Source organism: Myxocyprinus asiaticus, chromosome 45 (assembly GCF_019703515.2).
Source record: "Myxocyprinus asiaticus isolate MX2 ecotype Aquarium Trade chromosome 45, UBuf_Myxa_2, whole genome shotgun sequence".
NCBI lineage: Eukaryota > Metazoa > Chordata > Actinopteri > Cypriniformes > Catostomidae > Myxocyprinus > Myxocyprinus asiaticus.
This window is the reverse complement of record NC_059388.1, coordinates 31,659,651-31,681,636: the sequence shown is the minus strand read 5'-3', so window position 1 is coordinate 31,681,636 and position 21,986 is coordinate 31,659,651. Positions and strand designations below refer to the sequence as shown.

The 21,986-nt window shown below is 38.2% G+C and overlaps 1 long non-coding RNA gene across 1 annotated transcript in view; it reads left to right on the top strand.

Annotated features, from left to right (window-relative positions):
• LOC127435232 (uncharacterized) overlaps window positions 1–21,261 on the top strand; it is a 46,552-nt gene extending 25,291 nt beyond the window's left edge. The window contains exons 3-4 of the long non-coding RNA XR_007896158.1: window positions 16,249–16,431; window positions 20,106–21,261. This is a non-coding gene — a long non-coding RNA (uncharacterized LOC127435232). The remainder of the gene's footprint in view (window positions 1–16,248; window positions 16,432–20,105) is intronic.
• The last annotated feature ends 725 nt before the right edge of the window (window positions 21,262–21,986 follow it).

Below are 21,986 nucleotides of genomic sequence, written 5' to 3'. Positions count from 1 at the left end.
GTACCTATGGCTTACTAGTTGTCTTTGCATATAAAGCTGGGATAGAAGAAAAGACTGTATTTTAACCCTGACAAAGTTACATGCTTTAGCTTTAATGAAACAATCCCTCACTTCCTGTCTGGCATTTTCTCAAACAAATTTATTAAGCTATTTCTGGAGAGTCTCGAACACCAGAAATCCACTTGATGAATTTTGTGAGGCCTTGGTCAAAATATGTGTGCCAGTTTTCCTGAAGATTCATCAAACATTGTCAGTTCCATATTAAAAAAATAAATCATAATAATAATATTCTACAAGACACCATGAACCAGAATCATGAGTTTAAGACAAGAGTTTTTATCTCCAAAGTGCCCTTGTATACTCTTTGTGGCAATGAAAGTTACCAAGTTATATTACAATATGATAAATAATGTTAACCTCCTGTTTGTTATCCTTACCTTCAAATTCAGTGATATGGACCCACCGGCGCTATATCGCGAACAAAGTTTACGCTTAAAACGTTAAAGTCTCCATATGCATAAGTTAGGCATATGAGGTATCATCTGAAAGTTTAGAATCTGAACTTTCCATAGATAATCATCACTTCTGCATTTATGTTACTTAAAATAACAAAATAAGGCCTTAAAACATTCGCGTCACAAATTAGCGCCCCCTAGAGGTAATGGGGTAGAAATATTTATATGAAATTAAAAGTCCTTCACATAGCACTTACATTGACAAGTCATATATCAAATGAAAGCTCTCATTCTCAGGAATGTGACTGTATAGTTTATTTTGTGGCCTTAATACCACAGTTCAAAAGATTTTCAAAAGAATCACAAAGTGAAATATGATTTCTGTAAGTCATCAAATACAAATGTCTCTTTTATGCTCCGATAACTGCTGCTGTTAGCCCCAAATAGCTAAAAACTTTATATCTGCTTTTACTTTAGAACGTTTTCTAAAACATGAGCTATTGTTTCCTTGTGTGTGAGCTTGCTTGGTTTAATAATCCAATGTTATATCTTAGATGTCCAGAACAAAATATGCCATCCAGAAGGAAAAGAATGCAAAACAAATATATATATGTATATAGTTTTTGACTATTGATGATAAAATGTTATATATCATCGCAAAGGGGAGGATCTCAGTTTGCTAATGACACCTAGATTGAGCTTCTAGTCCACTCAGAGGCCGAGATATTCAATGAAATAATGAGGGTGGTGCTTGAACTGAAAATTAGACTGAATGTCTATGGACGAGCACATCTGTAAGGGCTAAAATGAGTTTGAGCGCCACCTACATTTCAGATCTGTATATTGTGATGGAATGTGATAGAGACTAAATATTTTATCTAGTGCTTTCTGCCATCTAGTGGAATAAAATGAGACTTTTCAAAGTGAGGTAGAGTGAACAGAACCAGAATTACATGCTTACAAAGTTAGGACAAAAAAAAACAAAAAAATTCTCGAAAAATAATTCTGTTTATCATGAGATTATAAACACAAACAATATTATTTATGAATAAATTGAGTCTTTTTATTTTATTTAGAGGGTTCTCTGAAAAATGAGACAATTGTTTTTAAATTATTCAACAGTATGTGTGAATGGTGAGCTTTTAAATATGAGTGTGAAAAATTGCGAGCGTTAATTTTTTAGAGGTTTAATAACTTCTGGCCAGCACGGTCTCAAAATTATCTGACCCAATTTTGGGGATCCGATGAAAGCTTTAGAAATTAGTTTAAAAATAACCTGAACTCAGACTGACAGTGAAAACCTAATGTAGGTTACTTAATTATAACCTTTAACATCACCTTACTTGAAAAGTCTTACACCTTACACTTCGTCTGAAAATTTAAACCAAAACTCCCATCTGGAGTTCACGTGTAGACAAACAGCTGAGTAGCAACTGCTGCATCAATGCTCCATTGAATAAAGAAATAAAAATATTAGTGGAGCTGAACAAACATAGTGTTGCTGCTGTTCTCAAGCATGTGATAATTCTGTTAAACATTTACATGGAACACAATCTGCTTTTACAGTTAACAAACACTACATCAGGGCAGCCATTCATTCACGTCATGCAAACCGAGGAATGGGAGCGTGACGATAAGTTTTATCTGAAAACTCCTACTGCTGCTGGTTAATTTAAAACATACTCTATCATAACAGAACTCTATGAGTGGCCCTTTTTCAGACCATTACCTTGTGATTTTGGGGAACTGTAATGGGTTTTGGAGCTCGGTGACAGAGGTAATCAGGCTGACAGGGTGCACATTAGGGCTGAGATGGGATATAGACGTTTGACTCAGTACTGTCTTTGTTCAAGCACGACGTCTGGTGCACATTTGATTGTTCCTGTTTACGTCATTTTAAAACTCAATTACACGTGAATTCCTTTAATGGATAACTAAAATGGACATTTTCTAGTTTTAATGGACAGGGTCAAACGGCGGCCTCAAAATCTCGAGCTGCCTCAATGTTACGCCTCACACACTTTTGAAATTTCATGCAACAGTTACTATAGTGCTCTATGAACATGCATTGTGCATGCATTGCAGTTCTGATTTCTTGGGTAAAATGAGTTTGGTATCCGTTATTATCAAATTGCGCTTGACTGTTGAAAGGATTTAGTGTTTATTTCTAAGCTGTGAAACAATAACTGGGTCCATATCTAAACATTTCTAACCAGTTATCACCAGATGATGTGATCGTGCTTGCAAAATGTTTCAGATTCCAATAGAACAGATTCTTGCAGGAGGATTTGTTTTCATTGAGGTATTTTATTTATTAATCATATATTTTTTCTAAATATCAATAATTGCAACAAATCTCAATGTTTATATTTAACTACAAATCGTCTTAATAACATCTAGTCAGTAATGACTGATTTAAGTCTAACGAGTTTGGCATGGCAAAATGAATGACTTGGGGTCCAGTAAGTTTTTGATTCACTAAAATAAATTGGCACATAAGAATAATTTGTTTGGGAGGTAGAAGATTCAAAAGAACCGGCTCATAAGAGTCATTCGTTCGGGAATCGGTCTACACTGGTTGTCCACACTTTAAATTCAAAAGAACCAGCTCTTATGAGTCATTTGTTCCGGAATCAGTCTTCACCTGTGTTTGAGCTTTAGATTAAAAAGAACCATCTTTTAAGAGTCATTCATTCCGGAATCAGACTGCATTGGTCTTTCGCGCTATAGATTCAAAAGAACCGGCTCATAAGATTCATTCATTCCGGAATCAGACTGCATTGGTCTTTCGCGCTATAGATTCAAAAGAACCGGCTCATAAGATTCATTCATTCCGGAATCAGACTGCATTGGTCTTTCGCGCTATAGATTCAAAAGAACCGGCTCATAAGATTCATTCGTTCTGAAATCAAACGACACTGGTCTTTCGCGCTATAGATTCAAAAGAACCGGCTCATAAGATTCATTCGTTCTGAAATCAAACGACACTGGTCTTTCGCGCTATAGATTCAAAAGAACCGGCTCATAAGATTCATTCGTTCTGGAATCAGACTGCACTGGTCTTTCGCGCTATAGATTCAAAAGAACCGGCTCATAAGATTCATTCGTTCAGAAATCAAACGACACTGGTCTTTCGCGCTATAGATTCAAAAGAACCGGCTCATAAGATTCATTCGTTCTGGAATCAGACTGCACTGGTCTTTCGCGCTATAGATTCAAAAGAACCGGCTCATAAGATTAATTCGTTCTGAATCAAACTACACTGGTCTTTCGCGCTATCGATTCAAAAGAACCGGCTCATAAGATTCATTCGTTCTGGAATCAGACTGCACTGGTCTTTCGCGCTATAGATTCAAAAGAACCGGCTCATAAGATTCATTCGTTCTGGAATCAGACTGCACTGGTCTTTCACGCTATAGATTCAAAAGAACCGGCTCATAAGATTCATTCGTTCTGGAATCAAACTACACTGGTCTTTCGCGCTATCGATTCAAAAGAACCGGCTCATAAGATTCATTCGTTCTGGAATCAAACTACACTGGTCTTTCGCGCTATAGATTCAAAAGAACCGGCTCATAAGATTCATTCGTTCTGGAATCAGACTGCACTGGTCTTTCGCGCTATAGATTCAAAAGAACCGGCTCATAAGATTCATTCGTTCTGGAATCAAACTACACTGGTCTTTCGCGCTATAGATTCAAAAGAACCGGCTCATAAGATTCATTCGTTCTGGAATCAAACGACACTGGTCTTTCGCGCTATAGATTCAAAAGAACCGGCTCATAAGATTCATTCATTCTGGAATCAAACGACACTGGTCTTTCGCGCTATAGATTCAAAAGAACCGGCTCATAAGATTCATTCATTCTTGAATCAAACTACACTGGTCTTTCGCGCTATAGATTCAAAAGAACCGACTCATATGAGTCATTCATTCTGGAATCAGACTGCACTGGTCTTTTGTGCTATATATTCAAAAGAACCGGCTCATATGAGTTGTTCGTTCTGGAATCAGACTACACTGGTCTTTCACGCTATACATTCAAAAGAACCGGCTCATATGAGTCGTTTGTTCTGGAATCAAACTACACTGGTCTTTTGCGCCATATATTCAAAAGAACCGGCTCACAAGATTAATTCTTTCTGGAATCAAACTACACTGGTCTTTCACGCTATATATTCAAAAGAACCAGTTCATATGAGTCGTTCGTTCCGGAATCAAACTACACTGGTCTTTTGTGCTATATATTCAAAAGAATCGGCTCATATGAGTCGTTCGTTCTGGAATCAAACTACACTGGTCTTTTGCGCTATATATTCAAAAGAACCAGTTCATATGAGTCGTTCGTTCTGGAATCAAACTACACTGGTCTTTTGCGCCATATATTCAAAAGAACCGGCTCACAAGATTAATTCTTTCCGGAATCAGACTGCACTGGTCTTTCACGCTATATATTCAAAAGAACCAGTTCATATGAGTCGTTCGTTCCGGAATCAAACTACAGTGGTCTTTCGCGCTATATATTCAAAAGAACCAGTTCATATGAGTCGTTCGTTCCGGAATCAAACTACAGTGGTCTTTCGCGCTATATATTCAAAAGAACCAGTTCATATGAGTCGTTCGTTCCAGAATCAAACTACACTGGTCTTTCACGCTATATATTCAAAAGAACCGGTTCATATGAGTCATTCGTTCTGGAATCAAGCTACACTGGTCTTTCATGCTATAGATTCAAAAGAACCGGCTCATATGAGTCATTCATTCCGGAATCAAACTACACTGGTCTTTCACACTATATTTTCAAAAGAACCGGCTCATAAGATTCATTCGTTCTGGAATCAGACTGCACTAGTTGTTCGTGGTTTAGATTCAAATGAACCGGCTCATATGAGTCATTCGTTCCGGAATCAGACTACAGTGGTCTTTCACGCTATAGATTCAAAAGAACCGGCTCGTATGAGTCATTCGTTCCAGAATCAAACTACAGTGGTCTTTCACGCTAGAGATTCAAAAGAACCAGCTCATAAGATTCATTCGTTCCGGAATCAGACTGCACTGGTTGCACTGTGTGTTTCGCACTGTAGATGGCATTGCAGTGCTTTTAAATAGCAATGCAGGAAACATTGACAGATAAATTTAATACGCTGTTCTGTCCGCATAGGTTAAATCTTCCTGTTCTTGGCTCCCAACCCTAGATGAGATATACGAAATGTTGGTGTTTTTTTCTGAGGAAAGAGAGATGACAGCTGATGCACGATCGTGACTATTTCAGATGTTTATTAAAGTGGAGAGTCTGAAAGGTCAGTCACAGCTTGTGTGTTAATTAATCACAGAGAAACAAGCTGATCATCTAATTTGATCTGACAGCAACCTACAGCACAAATGTGAAGTCAATGCGTGTCTGAGTTTGATTTTTTGTCTCACAATAAAACATAGAGAAGTCTGTACTCATCTAGTTCATTACAAGTACAGTTACCAAACATCAGATTGAACCCTTTTAAAAATAAAACAACACCGAAGGTCCTTAAAGTTATATTTCTGTCATCATTTACTCACCCTCATGATGTTCCAAACCCGTATGACTTACTTTCTCCAGTGGAACATGAACAGTGTCTTCTCACTGTTAAGGCTGATGCTTCAGTTAATGAATGAGGTAATTAGTAAACACAGTAGGTGTGAGTGTTTTGTCTAGCGCTAGTCTTTTCAAACAGCAGGCCGTGATATGGAACAAGACGTCGAGCCCTTTACTTTGACATTTAATAGCTGATAATCTATGTTAATAAAACACTCATCCAGCTTGTTAGCTCTCATCTCATCATAAGTTAAAACATGCTGAGCAAATGTTCACCAAGACCACTAAGTGTAAGTGATTATGGTAAATTAAAACCTTAATAAGCTGGTGGCTAAACTATTGTATAAATATCCAGATATCTCATTCTTTTCTGCATGTAACGCGATGTGGAATTGGAGCGTTTAGTAATTGAAACGAGCAGCCAGATGTAAGCGTAAAGCGGCTCATTCATTTCACTTGGACTCTTTGTGATTTGAGAAAACAATTTGAAGTCTTTGGTTAACCACCGTAAGCACACAGTACATGTATAATTTACTTAAGGGGGAAACATGGTTTCCCTCTGAAATATGAATTTGAGCAGCGAGGCGCCCGACTGTGCTGCATGTCGCAGTTCTGTTCTGCAGGAAATGTGCAGGACCCCGAGAGCAGAGAGATGTGTGTGTTTAGAGTAGGATATGTGGAACAGTTCGCCTAGGATAAAGCAGAAGTTATAAAACGTATTTCTTTTCACTATTCTCACATTTAAAGGCACTTTCTTTTTTTGGTCTAGATTAATCCATGTCTAATATTTTCTTCTATATACAGATTCTCAAGATGTTTCTTCTGTTTATATCTTGCACTGTAATATCTTGCAGTATCATTTTCATCTTGTCATATTTTCGTGAACAGTATGCTTTAATAAAATCGTTTAATTATCGTCATGATGTGCCTTTTTCGGCACGTCTTCGTTATCGTTGATGAAGTCAAAAAACTCTTTGTCAACGAACGATTTCGTCAGTGATTTCGTTGGTGAGATTATCACTGCAAACACAATGTGCTTAAGATAACAACACACAAAAAATTATAATCTTTCATGTCTTTATTGAACACATCCCATTAAATATCCAGAATGCTGTGGAAAAAGTAACTGAACCCCTTGGATAAAGATTACACTATGTAACACAATTTTGGTTCCTGGGTAGTAAGTGTTATTTCCTAATTGCTTATGCCTCAGAAGTATAGAAAATGGCTATTATTCCCCACAAACTTTGCTTTTGTGACCAGGACAGGCTGAATCAGCCCCCAGCTGTGCTCATCATACTTCAAGGCGTCCAGCAAGGTCTTGATGCTGTTGTAATCCTCTTTGAGGTGCACTGAGTGAGCCAGGGGAACAGACGGGTACTTGTTACCATTATGGAGCAGCACGGCTTTGAGGCTCCTGGATGAGCTGTCAATGAAGAAGCGCCACTCATTCTGGTTACAGGCGATTCCGATTGCCTCCAACAGACTGGTCACATTGTGGCAGAAGCAGAGCCCATCTTGACAGGCGAAGTTCAGCGACTTGCACACTTTCATCCAACAAGTTCCACTGCTTGAGCCTAGATGTCAAAAGCTCGGCATTGGACTTGGTGAGACCAAGATCTCTAATCAAGTCGTTGAGGTCTTTTTGGTTGGGGTAGTATGGGTTTCTCTCCTCAGCTCCACCTCTGAAATTGTCATCTGGATCTACAACGTCTTCCTCACTCTCTGACTTGCTGCTCTAAAGACTGTTGCTCTCTCTCCGGAGGAGTGGGTACGGGGAGCTCATGGCAGTGTGGCACCGGGGCGATGGATGAAGGAAGGTCTGGATACGTGATAGCAGGTCATTCTTGCCAGTCCGACGTTTGGAAGGGTCCACCATGCAGAAGTAGCAGTTGCTTGAGCGGTCAGTGGGTTCCTGCAAAATTCTTGGGATTGCGAACTTCATGGCTCTCTTTTCCCCTCTGTACCATCCTTCAAAAATACACCCATGACTATTGTGTAAGAGATTCTCACATCATTTTTCATATATGATATATTTTTTCAATAACATTGAAAATGGTAAAATATTTTAAAATTAAAAACTTTTACAATTTTAAAAATTAACAAATTTTATAACATAAAATTCCAAGCAACAATTGTCCATCTTACATTCCAGAGTTTTTCTGCAGTACTCGCAGGTGTAATGAGGTGCCCAGGGTTTGTCTTGATCCCTGACAGGCATGCCGAAATATGCCTTGTAGGCCTCACACATATTAGCAGATGCTTCCACAGAGTACTTTTTCGCTCTTGTCTTGAAAAATTGACATAGCAAAATACGTCTGCCAGATGCTTGCAGCCTCTTGATGCCATCTCAGAAAAATGCAGATATGTATCCACTTAGGCAGCTGGAACTAAACTGAACTGGTGGGCTTAAGGCCCCTGTATTTATACTACTATTTATATTACTGGAAAGTTCTTGAAAGTTCTAGAAGTTACTCCAAGTTTACTCAGCAATGAATCTATCTGGAATGTTCTGGAAAATTCAGGTAAATGTAGGTAAATTTCATAATATCACTGTCCTGGTCACAAAAGCAAAGTTTGTGGGGAATAATAGCCATTCCCATACTTTTGAGGCATAAGCAATTAGGAAATAACACTGACTACTCAGGAACCAAAAAAAATAAATAAACAAATTTGTTACATGGTATATTTAGAGTCAGGAGTTGGCAAACCTGGTATCCAATTAATGAAACGAGATTGGAGGTGTGGAGGAGCTTAGATATTCATCTGTTCAGTTAGACAAATTGTCTATAAATGGAGATGATTTAGTACTATAGGTACTCTCACTAGAAGTGGCTGTCCAGCCAAGATGACTCAAGGGGCACACCGCAGAATGCTCAATGTGGTCAAAAAGAGCCCTAGAGTGACAGATAAAGACTTGAAGGAATCATTGGAACTGGTTAACATCTCTGTTCATGAGTCTACTATACAGAAAACATTAAACAGGTATGGTGTTCATGGCAGGACATCATGAAGGAAGCTGCTGCTTTCTAACAAAGTTTACCAAAGACCACTTTGACACTCCACAACGCTACTGGGAAATGTTTTGTGGACTGATGAAAGTAAGGTTGAATTGTCTGGGAAGAACATGCATCACTATGTATGGCATAAAAAGGGCACCGCATACCAACATGAAAACATCATCCCAACGGTGAAGTACGGTGGAGGGAGCATCATGATTTTGGGCTGCTTTGCTGCTTCAGGGCCTGGACTGCTTACCATCATCGAGGGATATCAAGGTATCTTACAGGATAATGTCAGGGTGTCTGTGTGCCAGCTGAAGCTCAGTAGATGTTGGGTGATGCAGCAGGACAATGACCCTAAACATCGAAGTAAATCCACTACAGAATGGCTTCAAAAAAAGAAAATCCACCTTAGCCCAGACCTTAACCCAATAGAGATGCCGTGGAATGACCTCAAGAGAGACATTCACACCAGACATCCTAAGAATATGTCTGAGCTGAAGCAGTTCTGTAAGGAAGAATGGTCCAAAATTCCTTCTGAACGTTGTGCAGGTCTAATCCACAGCTACCGGAAACTCTTGGTTGAGGTTGTTGCTGCCAAAGAAGGACTGACCAGTTATTAAATCCAAGGGTTCACTTACTTTTTCCACAGCACTGTGAATGTTTAATGGGATGTGTTCAATAAAGACATGAAAGATTATAATTGTTTGTGTGTTTGTCTATACTTGTGACTTTGATGAAGATCACATTTTATGACCAATTAATGCAGAAAACCAGCTAATTCCACATGGTTTTTCTTGCCACTGTATTAATAGTTACTGTAATTGAGTTATAATTAAAATTATAATTAGCCGTTATTTTATATTTAAATACAGTTTGTCTAAGAGTATATCAGCAAGTGATGAAGAAAGACTTCTTAATGGCTAATGTAGTATTTATGAGTCATTTGCAGTTGTATGGTGGAATTTAATTACCATCGAACTCAAGAATGTAATATAACTTATGAGTACCGTACAATGTGGCATCAGGAAAAACGGATGAAGAGGTGTTATTTATAATTATTTCATGCATTCGCATTTTGATACAGTTTGAGAAATATAGAAAGTAAAGAGCACTTACATAAATCTACATTTTCATGCGCATATTTGACTATTTACGTGTAATCCAAACAAATCGCTGAACCCAAATATTGAAGCCAATGATTTAATTTTATTTCCTTTAAAATGGAACTAAATCTGCAAGATCACTCGTAGTTAACTGTTTTAAACAGAACAGGCCCTTATTTTAAGCATGCAAATAAAGAATGTTGAGTTAGATTGATGTAATAAAGAAACAATTACATTAAAGGAATATTCCGAGTTCAATACAAGTTAAGCTCAATCGACAGCATTTGTCGATTTTTCTCCCCAATTTGGAATGCCCAATACCCAATGTGCTCTATGTCCTCGTGGTGGAGTAGTGACTCGCCTCAATCCAGGTGGCGGAGTACGAATCTCAGTTGCCTCCGCGTCTGAGACCGTCAATCCGTGCATTTTATCACGTGGCTTGTTGAGCGCATTACCGCAGAGACGTAGCGCGTGTGGAGACTTCACGCTATTCTCTGCGGCATCCACGCACAACTCACCACGCGCCCCTCCGAGAGCGAGAACCACATTATAGCGACCACGAGGAGGTTACCCCATGTGACTCTACCCTCCCTAGCAACCGGGCCAATTTGGTTGCTTAGGAGACCTGGCTGGAGTCTCTCAGCACGCCCTGGATTCGAACTCGCGACTCCAGGTGTGGTAGTCAGCGCCAATACTCACTGAGATACCCAGGCCCCAGCATTTGTGGCATAATTGTATCAAACATTATGCCACAAATGCTGTCGATTGAGCTTAACTTGTATTGAGCCTGGAATAGTCCTTTAAATCCAACCTGGCTGTTCACACTAAAGGCACATTGGAAAATATCAGATGCGTATCCGATTTATTTTCATATAATTGTCAAGTCATTTTTAATGTATAGCGCTTTTCACAACACATCGTTTCAAAGCAGCTTTACACAAAATTTAGCTATAACAGAAAATTAAGCTGTAATGTCTGTAATGTCCTAGAGTCATCATTTTGTCATTTGATAAAATGTGATTGCTTTACTTTTTCAAATAGGTAATGTACTTTTCTATTTATTTAATTTATTTACTTTGAATTACTATTGAGAACATATCTTTTGCACCAGACATGGTCACATAGGCCTAGTCCAAATCTTGGAGCTGGGCCAAAACCAGTTGACAGCCATGTATGTTTCGAGCCCAGCAATGACATAATTAGTCATTTTAGTTGGAGTAAAACCATAATGTAATGCATTACTTTTAGTTAACGTTCCCCAACACTGATCCTGGTTGATGAGATCTTCTGCTTTCGGAATTGACCATCGATCCCTCTCGTATCCCTGTCCGGACTGAAGCGGAGAACTCTGCCATGTGGAAGGGAATACTCCTCTGGCGTATCATTCGCAAGAAGCTGGCAGCCTTTGCCCATAGTGGGGGGTCCTTGTTTCAGAGTGATCTGGAGTTTCCTGTAAGTTCAGGAAGTGAGGCTCTCCGAACAGAGATTTCTTGCTTCTTAGTTTCAGAGACCACAAAGCTCCCTGTGAGACTGCCGCACATGTCAACAGAGTAAAAGAAGAAACGTTTTGTGAGGAAGCATTTAAAAGACGACCGCATTTCTGCACTAAAAGGTGTTTGATCTAGGGCTCAGATCCGAGCGAGATGAGGGGTACCTGAGGGATTGGCATGGATCTGAGAGATGGGGGGCTAAAATCAAAGAGGGACCCGAAGCGAGTGCCAGATTATTAGCTGAATGTAATTCAACTCCCCAAACGGCCACATCTGCGATTCATCCGGTGTTTCAGGTCCTGTTATAGAAGCTTTGTTAACGTTAAACGTCTCCTCATTACCAACAGGTCATAGATGGGCCAAACTATCAGTGTTGAGAGGAAAATTAAGGGGTGGCGGATCAGACGGTCTGAGAGACAAATATTTCGAGTATAAGGCATTTCCTCATCTGCTTCAAGCAATGATTTCATGCACATCAGCTCACAGCTGGAAAACATGATATCAATGATACCTACAGCACCATAGAGACCCTTCGCAGGCCAAAACAGACAAAAAAACAAACGTCCCATCCAAATTGTGATGATTGATTTATAAACTGAAAGGACTTCTCAACAATTCAATATCCAAGTAAACTCATTCTGTCAAATTCTGTCATTTATTGTTTCTGGACTGTAACTATGTTTTGAACGTTTTGATATGCTATGACAGTCACTCAAAGCAGCAATTGCAGAATATCAGGTTGTGATCTTTTTAACAATGGCAAACCACTCACGCACCAGACAGACAAATATGAGTGCGGGTGCCGTGACCCGTGGGTTACGTCGCTCTGGATGTCTGTAGTTTGTGATCTGATCGACAGAACTGCTTTAATATCCAAAACAGCCATAACTGTCATCTCCTTGCAGCCAAATGGATTTATTTGATCACATCTTCGCCATTATAACTGATAATACAGTTTTTTCCACCAAGCATCTCACAGAGATTTTGACAGGCTTTGACCAATTTGCTTTGAGAGAGAAGAATTGTGTTAAAGAAATTGATCATTGAAAAATAAAATTTTCATGCTCATGCTTTTCAACCTTATATTATTTTGGTAATATTGTTACAAACAAAGTGTCCTGGTCATATTTAACCCCATATTAACCCCAAAAATATTTTATTTTGTATAAAGAAAATGAAGCCTACATTTAAGACCATTTATTACATTTAAGAGATCTTTTGCATTCTCATTACCGTAACACATCCAGACGTTTTACTTTTTACTATTTCCATTGTTTTCAATGATGATTCTCATTACCATAATGCGACCAGACGTTTTACTTTTACTATTTCCATTGTTTTCAATGATAATTCTCATTACCATAATGCGACCAGACGTTTTACTTTTACTATTTCCATTGTTTTCAATGATGATTCTCATTACCATAATGCGACCAGACGTTTTACTTTTACTATTTCCATTGTTTTCAATGATAATTCTCATTAGCATAATATGACCAGATGCTTTACTTTTACTATTTCCATTATTTTCAATGATAATTCTCATTAGCATAATATGACCAGACATTTTATTTTTACTATTACTGCTTTTAATGATGATTCTCAATACAATAACATGTCCAGATGTTTTACTTTAACTATTCCCATTGTTTTTAATGATGATTCTCATTACCGTAATGCGTCCAGACGTTTTACTTTTACTATTTCCATTATTTTCAATGATAATTCTCATTAGCATAATGGGACCAGATGTTTTACTTTCACTATTTCCATTATTTTCAATGATGATTCTCATACCGTAACGCGTCCAGATGTTTTACTTTTACTATTTCCATTGTTTTCAATGATGATTCTCATTAGCATAATATGACCAGACATTTTACTTTTACTATTCCGATTGCTTTTAATGATGATTCTCAATAAATAACACATCCAGACGTTTTACTTTTACTATTCCCATTGTTTTTAATGATGATTCTCATTACCGTAATGCGTCCAGACATTTTACTTTTACTGTTTCCATTATTTTCAGTGATAATTCTCATTAGCGTAATATGACCAGACATTTTACTTTACTATTCCAGTTGTTTTTAATGATGATTCTCATTAGCATAATGCGACCAGACGTTTTACTTTTACTATTTCCATTGTTTTCAGTGATAATTCTCATTAGCGTAATATGACCAGACATTTTACTTTACTATTCCAGTTGTTTTTAATGATGATTCTCATTAGCATAATGCGACCAGACGTTTTACTTTTACTATTTCCATTGTTTTTAATGATGATTCTCATTACCATAATACGACCAGACGTTTTAATTTGACTATTTCCATTATTTTCAATGATAATTCTCATTAGCATAATGCGACCAGACGTTTTACTTTTACTATTTCCATTATTTTCAATGATAATTCTCATTAGCATAATGCGCCCAGATGTTTTACTTTTACTATTTCCATTATTTTCAATGATAATTCTCATTAGCATAATATGACCAGACATTTTACTTTTACTATTTCCATTATTTTTAAATGACTCTCATTTCCGTAACGCGTCCAGATGTTTTACTTTTACTATTTCCATTGTTTTTAATGATGATTCTCATTACCGTAATGCGTCCAGACATTTTACTTTTACTATTTCCATTATTTTCAATGATAATTCTCATTAGCGTAATATGACCAGACATTTTACTTTACTATTCCAGTTGTTTTTAATGATGATTCTCATTAGCATAATATGACCAGACATTTTACTTTTACTATTTCCATTGTTTTCAATGATAATTCTCATTAGCATAATATGACCAGACATTTTACTTTTACTATTTCCATTGTTTTCAATGATAATTCTCATTAGCATAATATGACCAGACATTTTACTTTTACTATTTCCATTGTTTTCATTGAAGATTCTCATGAAGTAACGCGTCCAGACGTTATACGTTTTACTATTTCCATTATTTTTAAATGACTCTCATTTCCGTAACGCATCCAGATGCTTTACTTTTACTATTTCCATTGTTTTCAATTATGATTCTCAATACTGTAACACATCAAGACATTTTACTTTACTATTTCCATAGTTTTCGACGGATTGTTTTCAGTGAAGATTCTCATGAAGTAACGCATCCAGACGTTATACATTTTACTATTTCCATTATTTTTAAATGATTCTCATTACCGTAACACATCCAGACATTTCACTTTTTAATATTTCCATTGTTTTCGATGATTATTCTCAATACCGTAACACGTCCAGACATTTTACTTTTGCTATTCCCATTGCTTTTAATGATGATTCTCATTACCGTAATGCGTCCAGACGTTTTACTTTTTACTATTTCCATTGTTTTCGACGATGATTCTCATTACTGTAATGCGTCCAGACATTTTACTTTTTACTATTTCCATTGTTTTCAATGGTGATTCTCAGCACCATAACTGTATTACAGTAAAAAAGATGCTGTTGTTATTTTTAAAATAAAATCTACTATGATGTATAAAGACTTTTTTAATAATTTAATATAATATATAATTTTCTGTGGGGAGGGGGTGTAAATGTGCACAACTGCCTTGAAAACAATGTCACAATGAATAAAAGTGCAATTGCCCTAAAATTAGGCTTCATTTTCTGTATGCTAAATACAATCTTTATTTCTTTCTTTTGATTTTGGAGTAATATAGGAGCAGGACATTGTCTTGACAGGTTTTCGTGAGAATCCCCCAGCTGCTCTATTACGTACAATGAAAGTGGATTGTGAGTTATACTGTCAAGCGCCAAAGATTCACATTCACCAAGAATGGCATTCGCTGTGCACCCACTTACTTCTTAAACACTCCTCACACACCACACTGAAAGAGAGACTCTTGTTTACACACCGTTAAGTGCTGGAATAGAAGATACCTGGGAACAATTTGGTGAAGGACTGGCAACCAATTAAACCGGTAATTCGGACTAATTGCAAGTCATTTGATAACAAGCAATTTAACACTCTCACTGAAGTGGGACCGTGCTGCGTGATACTATGAGGTTTCTATCAATGATGTCATTGTTCCCCTAGGCTGCTGCTTTGATATATAAGATTATAATATTGCCAGGTTTATACAGTGTTGATGATACCACAGACATCATAATATTATAAGGTGACCTTGAACTTCAAACTGAACTTTATGGGGTGGTGGTGTTTCTGAGTGTGTTTCTGTAGAGTTCTGTTCTCCTGAAATGAAGTGCAATGGAGACTGAATGTCTAGTATCGCTGAAGAAACACTCAAATCTCTCTGGACTCATCTTCTGATAAGATACAAGTGTTTTAATGCTTTAGTGATGTACCACCTCTGCTGAAATGATTGTGGATTGCATTGTGTGTACTGGCCTGACTATCACTGCATTATAATGTTCATAATTAATTTTATTTTGTATTCACAATGTGTGTTGGGCAAGAAAAGTTACCATATAGATAGTCTCTGTTAGTGAGAAGGAACATAGGCTACATTTCAGCTCATTTAAAAAATATATGAAACTAATTTCAAGACATATTTTTAAATATATTTATGTTTTCCCAAATTGTACCCTGACCTGCTACACTGCATCCTGTGTTATATTCTCTCTAATTTTAGGTGTTTTTGGAGGCATAAAACTGACATTCCAAAGAGTGCCATTGGAAGTGAAGCCACCATGCCAGCAATCCTACAACATTGACATCATGCAAATAAAAAACACAGCCCGTATACTCCACCCAAGAACAGTTCTAATGGAGTTCAGTTCATCTTCTCCCCTCCTGAATCACTGAGTCCATCAAAGTGAGCATTCATGACAAACTCTCCTCCGGTGCATTACGTCTTTTTTCCAAACGTTTTCCTTTACAGTGGAGGTTACACATCATTACTGCTACCAGGGCTTTTCTTTTTTTGCCTTCTCTTCTCTCATTAAACCAATATAACTTTTCACCACTGAGATGCGTTTACAAAGAAAGAAATAGAAATAGAAATATGTATATTTGTTGAAGTAAAATGCAATACCTGGACTAATCCTTAACAGTGAGAGCTGCGGACATCCAGGCAGATAGAATAACTTTTGAGATTATGTAACACAAAATGTGATATTGTTGTTTATGTATAGTAAATACTTTAATTCTCAAATAAATGTGCATGATACAGAAACAATGCAATTCTATTAACCATATAAAATGCATAGCTAACTTTTCCTCCCGAAAGAAGTGATAGAATTAGATGCATATGCTTTGTAACACTACTTGTTTTGCCAATGAAAATACATTTGAACTATAATTTAGATTAATGTGTGTGAGCTAAATCTGAAATAAATGTGAAAGTAAGTAATTGCAAAGGCACCTTATTTGAGAAACAATATATAGTAAAAATAGACGATAATTTATGCATTTAGAGTTATGGAGGTTTACTATGAGGTGTGCCTTTATCAATGAATGAGAGATGAGGTGCGTGATTTATGGAGGTACTGCGCATGTGTAACGGGAGCCAGCTGATAGATAGCTGTGCAATGTGTATAAACCTCACTCTCCTGACCTCAAGAGGTGCACTAGCGACTGACGCTAGAGTCTTTAGCCTCCTTGTTAGCGCACCCGCCTCCCATGCCGGAGACACCGGTTCGAGTCTCTCACGGAGCGGGTAGAACAGGAGCGTCACAATGGTGCCATGACCCGGTGGGAGTGAGGTTTAGGGGGGTGAGTGTAATGATAGCTAGCTGATAGATAGCTGTGCAATGTGTATAAACCTCACTCTCCTGACCTTAAGAGGTGCACTAGCGACTGACGTTAGAACCTCTCGACCTTAGAGGTGCACTAGCGACTGACGTTAGAGGCTGTAGCCTTTAGCCTCCTTGTTAGCGCACCCGCCTCCCATGCTGGAGACACCGGTTCGAGTAGGAGCAGAGCGTCACAATGGTGCCGTGACCCGGATGGGAGTGAGGTTTAGGGGGGTGAGTGTAATGATAGCTAGCTGATAGACAGCCGTGCAATGTGTGTAAACCTCACTCTCCTGACCTTAAGAGGTGCACTAGTGACTGACGCTAGAGTCTTTAGCCTCCTTGTTAGCACACTCACCTCCCATGCCGGAGACACCGGTTCGAGTCCCGCATGGAGCGGGTAGAACAGGAGCGTCACAATGGTGCCATGACCCGGTGGGAGTGAGGTTTAGGGGGGTGAGTGTAATGATAGCTAGCTGATAGATAGCTGTGCAATGTGTATAAACCTCACTCTCCTGACCTCAAGAGGTGCACTAGTGACTGACGCTAGAGTCTTTAGCCTCCTTGTTAGCACACTCACCTCCCATGCCGGAGACACCGGTTCGAGTCCCGCATGGAGCGGGTAGAACAGGAGCGTCACAATGGTGCCATGACCCGGTGGGAGTGAGGTTTAGGGGGGTGAGTGTAATGATAGCTAGCTGATAGATAGCTGTGCAATGTGTATAAACCTCACTCTCCTGACCTCAAGAGGTGCACTAGCGACTGACATTAGAGGCTGTAGCCTTTAGCCTCCTTGTTAGCGCACCCGCCTCCCATGCCGGAGACACCGGTTCGAGTCCCGCATGGAGCGGGTAGAACAGGAGCGTCACGATGGGAGTGAGGTTTAGGAGGGTGAGTGTAATGATAGCCAGTTGAAAGATAGCTGTGCAATGTGTATAAACCTCACTCTCCTGACCTCAAGAGGTGCACTAGCGACTGACGTTAGAGGCTGTAGCCTTTAGCCTCCTTGTTAGCACACCCGCCTCCCATGCCGGAGACACCGGTTCGAGTAGGAGCGGAGCGTCACAATGGTGCCGTGACCCGGATGGGAGTGAGGTTTAGGGGGGTGAGTGTAATGATAGCTAGCTGATAGATAGCTGTGCAATGTGTATAAACCTCACTCTCCTGACCTTAAGAGGTGCACTAGCGACTGACGCTAGAGTCTTTAGCCTCCTTGTTAGCGCACCCACCTCCCATGCCGGAGACACTGGTTCGAGTCCCGTTTGGAGCGGGTAGAACAAGAGCGTCACACATCTCTATTAATAATTATTGTGCATTTATTATCACAGTGTATGTGGACGCGATTGCAGCCTCACATAATTTCGTTATGTAATGTAATGTAGGGGAAAAAACACAAAACATCTCAAACCTGATCAAAGAACTTAATTCCCATGGTAAACATTGCAGCATTTGGTGTTTAAACCATTTTATTGGAAGTGTACTGAGAGGGTAAAATTGGGCTAAAGGCCTGTTTGTCACTATACACCGAAAACATTTCCTGGAGACCTTTGCGTGTGGTGTCTAAAGGCAATTTGATCTCATTTTTTAATATATTTTAAAATGTTTCAAATTTATGTAACTAATGAAAATCCCCTGAAATTAATATTTATTTTGAGACAAAATGCTTATTTAACATTTTCAGTTTAGTGCACACTTTTATGAAGTAGCAATTTTGAGTAAACATCATCTTAATTTGTTTCTCCAAAAAGTACAAATCAATTTCCATTAGTTGACAAATTTTTGCTATATCCCCGAAATCTACATGATATCACTATAACCCCCCTCACCACCTTTTTAAAAAAATGAACTTTAATTAAAAAAAACCTCCGTTATTACTTCATTTCACACTAAATATGTTGCTCCATCAATATTGAATAAAAATAAATCAATGTTTTCAATCTTGATCTATTTTGTGACCAGACAAAAAAGCTAATATTCCTCAAGGTGTGCCTTTAGCCCCATTGTACCCTATACATAATAAAATTGGATTACAGTAGCCTATTTTACCAGGGTACTAGGGCTATTTTAATAGGGTAAAAAACGTAAAAGTAAAATGTCCAGATGCATTATGTTAATGAGAATATGTGGAGTATTGTGCTTTTTATAAACATAATGCAAAATGTAAAATAGGCTTAATTGTCTTAATGCACAATCTAAATTTCTTATTTTCTTCTTTTGATTTTAAGGTCACCAAAACGTATAAGATTTTAGCCCCTTTCACACAGGTAACTTACAGGAAAATCATTGGGTTGCCTTTACTGGTAAATGTACCATATGTGCTGTTTACACATACCATCAATATGGAAATTAAGCTATAGATAATGTAACAACTTCTCATTAAGGGAAATTGCCTGAGCAAAATTTACCAGTGTTCATACATTAAAAATTGCAGTCAGTTTTGTGGAAAAGGCTGTATGTGTGAAAGGGGCTACTGTATACTGATTAATTTGCATTCATGCCAATGAGAAATAAGTAAGAACTGAAGATATGATATGTAAATGTGCTGAAAATTACTGTTTAAATTAAATGTAAATGTAAATGTTAATTCATTTTTGATACCTGAGGATATTCATTGGAATTAATTGCTGAAGAGGTCTAATATTAAGAATCACTGGTATTAGGACTGTTGTGGAAATGTTCAAAAATAGCCTAATTATTAAGGGATTGTCAAGCAAAGCCACAATTTCTCCCTGTCATCTTTTCTTCTGTTTTTCAGGAATTTGTGTTCATTTAACCTGCATCCTGAGAGGGGCCTGCAACACTTTGGATGAAAGCCATGGAGAAGACTTCGATCCACTAGTGTTTGTGCTCATATAATAATCGTAAGACATCACTTCTTAAGACATCAAAATATATCACCTGAATATAATCAAGATCACAGACAGATAAAACATTGGCATGCAACTGTATCGCCATCCGACTATAACTGTAAAAATATCCAGGACAATGAGCGACATCTTCACTCAGCACGATCTCAGTAGACAAATGCTTCCAATTTTACTGAACAATAAACATCCATGAAGCTCTCAGGTGGAAAATGACCATCAACCATCAGTGAGAGCAGGTCTACACACACAAATACATGCACGCACACAGGGTGACAGCATTATGTCGTTCCCACCGGAGGACCACACAAGCAGAGTGCTGACTTCAGGAAAGAATGCTGGAGCCTTTCATCTGGACGGAGGAATGAAAGATGGAGGGATGGCGCGTGTGTGTGTGTGTGTGTGTGTGATGGAGGACAGACACTCGCTCATTCAGACGGGAGGATGTGGGGGGAGCAAGACCTGCCAGAACCCACAGACTGCATTTGAGAAGACACAAGGAAGTGAAGGTAAAGACAGAGGGATAACTTGGGAAGTGCACACATATTTCTTCAGAATCGTCTCAAAATCAAAGTGTAGTGGAAGACCATGCAGGCCAACGCATTCAGAAACATCCTGTCTGTCTGTATACTCAAAGTTTCATAGAGAATAACAGCACTCAAAGAAACCAAATCGTGCTTTATTCAAGTTAACCCTTTAAGCTCTGAAGGTGTTTTTAAAGATTTCCTTTTTCAGTGGCATACCTAAAATGAAGGCTTATAACTAAAAAAATAAAAACAACAACAACAAAAAACAAGGAGGGTCAAGTGTTTGGTATCATTGTAAAGGAAACTTTTCAGACATTTTATTGATATACATTTTGATACATTCTGAGACTCTCAGTCTAGGAAACTGCTGAAAAATCACAAAAAACGGAGCCAAAAATGTACTTTTTTTATTTTTCTGATTTAACATTATATATCTCTGGGTGTAAATAAGATGGCTCTGAAAAACTGCTTTTGTTTTGTTCCCAATCATGTCAAATGTATCTGAGAAAGAAATTGTGTTGATACGACAAAGCAATCAAAAGTTATAACATTACAAAATAATTTATCATAGTGTCCAAAAACATCTCCAAACAAATAAAACATAATAATTGTACATAAGAACTAATTACACATGCAAACACAACAATGAAGGTAAAGGTTTGCATAGCATGCAGACATGATTTTAGTAATGAGATTTCACTGAATGAGTTTCATTCTGTGTCATTTGAGTCATCATTGAGTCTGTGTCATGTATTTGGCGCCATCTCCTGGTGGTCATATGTAACATTGTGCTTCATGTGGATTATCTAACGATCTATGCATCTGATTATCTTGTGTGTGGACTCGTTTGAAAGATAATCGCCTCCTCTAAGTAATGGCATGTGATATTATATGTTCCGTTTATTCTGTGAAGTTATAAGTGAAAACGCAGCATACAAGCAACACCAATATAATTGTCAAAGACATATACTTAGCTATTACTCTCTATATTTTTGTCTGTGAGTAAAACAAATAGGCTGGTGGTATTCTACTCTTTGAGAGCTTTCCAACAACATACACCAATCAGCCACAACATTAAAAGCACCTGCCTAATATCGTGTAGGTCCCCCTCGTGCCACCAAAACAGCTCCGATCCGTCGAGGCATGGACTCCACAAGATCTCTGGAGGTGTCCTGTGGTATCTGGCACCAAGACGTTAGCAGCAGATCCTTTAAGTCCTGTAAGTTGTGAAGTGGGGCCTCCATG